An 8,983-nucleotide genomic window follows, 5' to 3' on the forward strand; every position below is an offset into this window, starting at 1 on the left:
CAGAACACCTGCCAATCAAAGCAGACATGACCCTTCTCATTTCATCTTTGTGACTGGTAAGACATATTCTTCTTTTTAAATTGAAAACTCAGTGATAAATCTATTTATTTAACTTTAAAACCATGTTATATGTGATATCGATCTGTTCAGTGAAGTAGCTGGTGCACTTTACAGGTGCAACAATGAGATAACCTCCAAATCAGAACCAAAATGAAAACTACAGAGGAAATTCCAAGAGACAATTACACTAGAAAAAGCTGGACAGGGCCATAGAAGGTCTGTGGAGCCCAACTGGCATTTCCCATAGCATACTAGGAATTGGCAAGTCCACCACTGATGAGAGCAGGTTCACCCGGAGAACATGTGACAGATGTGAAAGGGTCTGGAGAAGCCGTGGTGAACAACATGCTGCCTGTAATATCATTTAGTATGACCGGTTTGGCGGTGGTACAGTGGTGGTGCGGGGAGGCTGTGTGCACATATGTCTTTGTCTTTCTGTGTGTCACTAGTGGGACTGCCACCCTTTGGCTGTTGGCACCCGATCTGGGGCCTCCTTACTTCTCATGCTGGGGTAGATGCACAGATGTCGCCAAGATGTGTGGCTTCAGGTGTTCGGTACCCCCGGGGCCTGCAGATGGCGCTGTTGTCCTGGTTCCATCTCTGTCTGCCCCCAGGCCTCACCCTCTCTCTCATTCACTCACCAGGGGTGGATCTAGAGAAATTTTCTTAGGGTGGCATGGAAATCAAATGAGGTGGCAAAATCAAAGCCTTTTTTTTGGTTAAAATACATCAAATGCAGTCAGTATACAGGTTTTATATAAATATAAAACATAACTTTATTTTCTTTGGCCCAGATAATTAAAGATTTCAGTTACATAAAACATGAATTTTGATTTTATATACTGTAAAGTCTATATAATAACTGTGTAGCCCAATAAGTATAGAATCAATAAAAGCAACACAACATGGAGTGGTTCATTTAGTTCAAACCCAAGTCTAACTTAAGTTTCATACTCTTTTGTTTTATTATTAGAAATAATCAAATTGTTACATGCTTAAATTTACACAAAATGCCAGAAATCTGCTCTGTCATGAAATGATAAAGTTATATACAACAATTTATCTAAAAATGCAGCCACTGCATCTTTAGTTTTTTGTACAACCATTTAAGAATACTATCAATCAGGTGTCACATTAAGATGCCACACAAATTATTTGTGCCAGTGCAAAAAAACACTTTGACAGAGAGAACACCACAGGGATAAAACATTCAGGGGTCCGTTCTTCGTACCTCGCTAAGTAAGTTAGCTGGATTTGATTGTTGACGATTTCGCGTGATCTTGGATCGTTCGGTTCTCTGAAGCTCATCCGGGACTTGCTGTCATAGCAACAGATCCGTAGCGCGTAAACCTGCTTGGGAGCAGGCTTACTTTATGTAAACAGGATTAGATCGCGCCACTCAGGTATGTCCGCTTCATTTATACTGAAAGCAACAGCGATATTTCTCCACTGTTTTTCCATAAATAAATATTATCAATGTAACTAAAGATAATGCAGTATTTGATTCTTTTATTGATTTCATACAGATACATACAGGTCATTTCCTAAAAAAAGGGAAATGTACTATCAATCATTCTAGTTCATGTATTTGATTATTTCAGATGTAATTCATATTTTAGAGTAGTAATAGTAAATTACTTCGTGTAATGAAGATGAGAGACCACGGCTATAAAAGCGATAAATAATTAAAAAACAGTATATCTCCCAACTTACTGTGCATGCTTCAGTCACCCCTTGCATGGGAACAGGTAGAAGTGATGGAGTGTTATGTGAAGCTACACACAAAAACCCCACAATGTCAATAAATGTCACAGTACAAAAAGCATTTTAATTAAGGCAACAACCAAATATTTTACATTGTACAAATAGAATTATGAGCTCATTTACCAGTTATGAAGGTGTTGCTGCTACTGCACCCCGCTGCTGGTCTAAGGAAGAGCTGCCCCAGGGATGCCCTCAACAATGGGTCTGGTGGCATTCAACCCTAGGGCCAGCTCCTCTGCCGGGTGTGACGAGGGGTGCAGGACCACCACCTGTCTTTATTTGCTCTGCCCTTTTCTTGGTTGCTGTTATAAACAAACAAACAGATTATTTCAGGGTCTCTTTTCAAGAGACTAAAAGCAATATAAGTGATAAATATTACCATTCTGTAGAATATTCTTATATTTCACTTTTACTTGTTCCCATGTTCTAGTGGGTCCTGTTGTGGCTCTAATGTGAAAGAGGATATAATGTAATATAATATAATAAATTACTTACGAGTTTAATTTGTCAACAACTTTCTGCCAGCCCTCTCTCCTTGCTTTTGCAGCCTTTGCAGTGTTCCCTTGCGTTTTAATTAAACTCTGAAACTCCTGAAATCCCTCAATCAAGAGTTCTTGTTCTGCTGCCGAAAAATACTGAGCGCGCTCCTTCGACATTTTCGCCGACCAATCAAAGGGTTGCCGATCAATGTTTCTACTATCGATGCGTAGCCCCTTTTAAGCCACCCAGTGATCTCACATTACTTCATCCGTACTTCATCAGCTGTACTAATCGTCAACAACAGGTGTGTTCGGAGAACCGGAATAGCGAGCTCAAAGTTGGCGCGATGATTTGATCTTGGATGTGTCATTTGATCTTGGATGTAGTAAGCGAGGTACGAAGAACGGACCCCAGAAGTCGCCTCACAGAACAACACAACACACTCCAAACATGCGAAATGCCACCGTCACTCCTAAAACTTTACCCTCTTCCTAAATAACCAAATCCCACGTGTTGCCAAATCATTTTTATTAGTCAACATGGTACACCTTTACACCAATAGGAAAGGGGTGGCATTTTTTTCCTTATTTTTTTTGCGCTGTCCATCACGCATATTCTTTTGATCACAACTGTGTTTGGACTATCAATAAAATTAAAAAACTGGTATATAGTTTTAAGTCTGAACTTTCAACTCAAGTTGAATGTGCTCTGGCACAATCATGAGCATCGGTTGCTATGGACAACAAGAAATAAAGTCAGTCCGCACTATGGGCTGAACCATTTTTTAGTGGTGGTGTTGGTGTTGGTGGGGGTAACTATTTAATATATTCAGTTTTAGAATTTATATTTAATGTTAAAGGCTCAAAGTGTTAATGGTAGCTTTAATAAACAACATCGTCATATGCAAAACTAGGATGGCACAAGGGGTGGCAAGAGATTTTAGGGTGGCACATGCCACTCCATGCCACCCCTGTAGATCCGGCCCTGTCGCTCACTTGGTTGCACTCTCTCTCGCACTCTCAATTATTAAGTCATGTACTAACAGAGATTTGGAAGAGAGAGACCTAATGTTTAATACTCCACATTACACTGTTTTACTCTTTGGTTCAGATGTGGATGCTGTATTGTTCTTTCTTTGTGAGTTTTTGTTTAAGTCGTTTTTTGCTGGTTTTTAGTTTGTTTTTTGTCTGTTTGGGAGCTGACACAGTCTCTAAGGGGATGGGGTTTTGGGGGGATAACAGGAGGAGAGAAGCTGCAGAGAGGCGTGTAAGACTGCAACTCTGCTTCCTGGTCCCAACTCTGGATAGTCACATTTTGGGATGTTTAATAAATGTGGCCAGATTTCTAGAAATGAGAGCTGCTCCATCCAAAGTGGGATGGATGCTGTCTCTCCTAAAAAAAGTTTACAACATCTCAAAAGCATTTAAACTTACTTAACTGTCCTCACATCAGTTATGCCTATTGGGGAAACCAAAGCAATCATTCACATTAGCTCTGAAAAAACAACCTCATTCTTTAGGTCAGGGGTGCCCAATCCCAGTCCTCGAGAGCTACCGTCCTGCGGCTTTTAGATGCATCCTTGTTCCAACACACCTGAATCAAATGAACTTGATGGCATGCTGAAGAGGTAATCAAACCATTTGATTCAGCTGTGTTGGAGTAGCGATGCATCTAAAAGCTGGAGGATAGTAGCTCTGAACCAAGCTTTCAGGTAACCAATATCTGTTATTCCTTATTCACAGTTTTTGCATTTGATATACAGATTTTCTCACTTGCAGTTGTGTTAGGATACACAGCTACAGCAAAAAATTTCATTTTCAAAAACAGGAGTTCAGAGAAAAGAAAATATGAGTTGAGACTGAGCAACTAGTTTGATCAAATAGGCTTTTTTTCCTAAGGGAGGAAGAAATAAGCCTCCTGTAAATACGTTCTATGAAGTGTTTTTAAGTTTAATTCTCTGCATGCATGAATGGTCGCAAAAACAACATTTGTTCTGAGATAGACTAAATTCTTCCTTGGTGACCATTGGCGATTCAAGTACAGGGAAACATTGAAACTAGATGATGCATTAGATACAGATATAATCGACAAAAAGGAGATCTTTTGCAAACCAGCATTAATATTGCTGAGAGATGGAGACGAATGGGCAGAAATACACATCGTGATAACAACTGATGTGATGTCTAACCTGCATATCTGGCCTCAACAAGACATTTTCGCCCCATGAACGGCTGTTTATTGGATATTTTCTCTTTTTCAGGCCATTCTCTGTAACCTTTAGAGAGGGCTATCAGGGAAAATCAGCTGATTCTGAAATGCTAAGACCAAGTTTGTCTGGAAATGACAACTATGAGACATTCAAAGTCACTTAAGTCATCCTCCTGATGCTAGATATGAACTTCAGAAGGTCATCTTTACAGCTTGACCAGTCCTTAAATGCACTGGGTTGCTGCCATGTGATTGACTGACTATATTTGTATTAGCAAGCAGCTGAACTGGTATAGCTTAAGTATACAATGCATTTTCATGAAAAGTCCTGATAAATTCTTTGTAACCCTCAAGAAAAAAATTCTAACTCCAACTGTTTAAGAGTTTTGTGGTGGGGGGTTTCCTGGTTAATAAATAAATACAGTACTCATACCTGAACAAAGACAGTGAAGAAAATCACAGTAATAATGGCAGTGATGTCTTTGTCTCTCTGGAAAGTGATCAATGCTGACAGCACTAATATATACATATACACATCTCTCCCTCTCTAATATATCTCACCTAATCAGCTGTGGAGCAGATGTGGTGGGCTGGCTCGAGGGGGCAGAAATGAAAATCCATGTGAGAGATTATCTAAAGTTTGTTTGGAATGGGGTGAGGTAAGAGATGGGGGTGGGGTCAAGGATGGGGCTGGTTCTGGCTCTTCTGTCCCACACAGAAGGGGGTCAGGAGGCAGCACAACTGATCAGATGAGAAGTCAGCTCACCTGATCAGCTGTGCTGTCAATGTGGGCTTTGGCTGGGCAGGGTTGGGGGTGGAGGGGCTGGGGTTCGGGGTCTTCACAAACACAGCAGAAGAGTCCACAGCTGATGCAATAGACCCAAATAGTGGGCACTGCTATTTGGGTCTATCCCCCAATAGAATTCCCCCAACAAAAAAGGCATTCCAAACTGAACCCACAAAGCCAAACATCAGGACTCTGCCCAGGTTCTCTATTAAGGGTTCGATGGGCAGGAAGTAGCCAGCATCTAAGACGATGGGTGGAAGCAGGCAGAGGAAGAATAATTTATGGAGGATTTATGGGACTTCCTGTCCACCGGCCCTAAAGAGTCCCCCGAACATCAAGCCCACCACAATAAAAAGGCACCTATCAGGCACATGGGTAGATAAATGTGGAAGCCGCTGGAACCCTGGATGGAAACAAAAGAAGAGACAATATCATGTAAGGAAACAGCAAACATGAACAAGGGCATGATATGAGTTATGACTATAGGCACAGAGCAGCAGAAGGTTTGTATTTATAGTATAGACCACCTGTGCTCACTGTCAACTACAAAACAAACGCAGTTCCATGTGTAAAATACAAGCAAATGGATATTAAGCGAATAAAATGCTTTATCGTGGTTTATTGGTTAAAGGATGAGTAAAAACAAACAATGAAACAGTTTTTGTGGACACTCCCTAAAATTTACCTTACCGTTTTCTGCCTTACAGAGATTACACTGAAGAAACAAACTCAAACATGTCAACCCCATTGCATGAGAAATCAGCTGTGACATTCAGCACTTTTATTATGTTGTCAACTTCTTATTACAATGTTATCTTTTGTCATATCGCAAGACTAAGGGAGCTCGCATCCCTAAAATTTCTCGGTACTTTCCAGGGCTCTAGACTAACTTTTTGACATGGGCGCACCAGTACGCCTAACTTTAAGAATTTACGCGCACCGGCACAAAAGTTAGGCGCACTCAAATTTTTCAACCACATCGCTTAACACCGCAGTTTTACATGTGCACTTTCTTTGGGGGGGAAGTCCATACAGACAATATCCATTTCTAAATTATTAACTAACAAACTTGTGCTTAAATTGCTTTTTCAATATTGTAGAAAATGTTAAACTTAATCATCATCTTGGCTCCTCTGACGACCTGTTTGCTGCTGCCTGCTGCTGAAAAGCAGTGGGGAGAGGGGACACTTGGGCAGTGCATTTCTTGCAGCATATAATGTGTTTTCTGGATACACTGCTGTTTTTTTTCAGCATTCAAAGATTGATGGCTCTGTGTCCGAGCTGGCTATGAATTTCAGACGGATCAGGCCTTAACTTAACACAAAAGTTATCAATAGTTCTTTTCATCTTTTCTTATTACCCACAGCTACATCCACTTCTGTCGGGCCTAGGCTACTCACTAGGGCTGGGTATCATCACTGATTTCTATAATCCATTCGATTCCGGTTCTCAAAGTCCTGATTCGATTCATTTTAGCTTCAGACAGTTAGAAATATTATAATTCTGATCATTTATCAGTACTGATACATGTGAGACTTCATCAGAATTGTGAACATCACAGCAGATGCCTTTGTGTGAAAGTAACTGAGAATAAAACACAGAAAAACATGAAGGAGCTTTTCCTGGTCTGGCGTTTTATAGCAGATAACCTTAAAAATATTCTGCAATATTCTGCAATTTTGCATAATTTTAAAAAGTTTAAATTTCTTCAGTATTGAACAGCAGAAATTAGGCTTTCTTGTCCGAGGTCATTTACGTGAAAAAAAGAAAAAGAAAAGAAAAAGACAGCGGCTGACAGCGCTGTAAACAACGGTAGACTGGTGGGTAATAAGCGAATGAATAATGCAGAAAACAGAGATTTGAGACGGGAAACTGTTCTTGAAGTACAGAGGGAGAGAGAGAGAGAGAGAGAGAGCTGTGCATGAAGTGGGATTTTTATCGTGGTGGAAGCAAAACAGCAAAAGTAAGATTGAATTCATGACGACATTGATCAAATGTGAAGCGTAGTTTGCTGCTTCTTTTGCTGCTGGCTCGGTGAATTTTGGTTGGAGAGACAAAACCTGCAGCTCAGAATCAGTGCAAAAAGACGGAAACACAGCGTGGACCCGACGCATCAGAATCGCTAAGCTCCGACAGCGTGTCCGTGTTCGGGCCGTGGGGTGAGAAAGCCGAGAAAGACAAAGCTGATTCTGATGCGTCGGGTCCGCTCTGTGTTTACGTCTTTGTGTGGAATCCGTTAATGAATTGATATGGCTTTATTCAAGCTACTGACCTCTCTCTTCCACCTGCACTTTCAACTGGACCACAGCCAATCACAGAGGTCCCGCCCCTGACTATCTCTGATTGGTTTAGTCCACGATAGGGGCATAATATGTGTCTGTTGTTGACCACACGGAGAGTTGCAGAGATTTTTTTTTTTTTTTTTTTTGTTACCCGAAAATATTTTTTTTTAGACGCACCACTGAAAAATTTGGTCGCATTTGCGACCAAATTGGTCGCACTCTAGAGCCCTGTGAGGTCTGGCAACTGTGACCACTCCCACAAAAATAAAAATGAGGCTTTCATTAAAGCTGCTCCACATATTCAAAAAATATTTGGTGGTCATTTCAGATTTGCAGGAAATGTTGGCCTGGATAGGGTCGCATCACAACACAGCATGTGATTAACCTGGAAAGAGAAATGGTAATAATAGATTTTTTTTTTTTTTTTTTAGATATATTATATAATAATATTATTATATATAGTAATATAATATACACAATACAATTAATGTGTTTTTTTTTTTTTTCATTTCACATCCAGTTGGCAACATTACAGACCACAATAGTCCGGTAACACACAGCCATGGTATGTTAAAATTAGTACCAGTTTACTTGAGCTGGCAGCAACAGTGACCACTTTAAAAAAGCAAAAAACACATAGCTCAGAGGTTCAGTTACATACTAATTTGGAAAAATAAATGAAGATATATTACAATTCCTGTCTGGTAGCGAACTTCTCTAATCTATTCATGCAATGTTTCTGTGTCAAAAAGGGCCAAAAACAACCTACAAATATGCTCAATAAGCAACAGCAACCGGTCAGCATTCTTTCTCCTTTTCAGTACAGTGGTCCCTCGTTAATCGCGGGAGTTGTGTTCTAAAAATAACCCACGATAGGTGAAATCCGCAAACTAGCCAGGTTTATTTGTTTTACAATTATTATAAGCTGTAAAAACCCCTTAACAGGAAACTGATTTCTTCATCTAACTACTGAAACAAAGCTAACCATTCAACATGAACATTACAGTAGAACAGTTTAGAAAGCTTAAAATGTAGCCAGAGGCACATTTTCATTCATAGATGCCTCATCAGATCTTTACAGGAGATTCCACCTGAACTCTGTGGAGCCTGATCTCAAGGGTTTTAAGTCTGACCCTGAAACCAGAAGAGGATCTTTCTGTCTCTTCAGATTCACAGTGATCCAGTGATGGGAGTGATTTCAGCCTTGAGTGATCACGCTGATGTTGGCACAGAGCAGACAATGAAGTGAATGTTTTGGCACATTGGTAACAGTGAAACAGTTTATTAGTAATGTGGGATCGTTTGTGTTCGGAGTATGAACTGAGATTCCTGAAGCTCTTGTCACACTGGCCACAGCTGAAGTTTCCTTTAATGTGTCTACGTTCATGAAGACTACGAGAAC

This window comes from Oreochromis aureus, linkage group 22 (assembly GCF_013358895.1).
Source record: "Oreochromis aureus strain Israel breed Guangdong linkage group 22, ZZ_aureus, whole genome shotgun sequence".
Classification (NCBI taxonomy): Eukaryota; Metazoa; Chordata; class Actinopteri; order Cichliformes; family Cichlidae; genus Oreochromis; species Oreochromis aureus.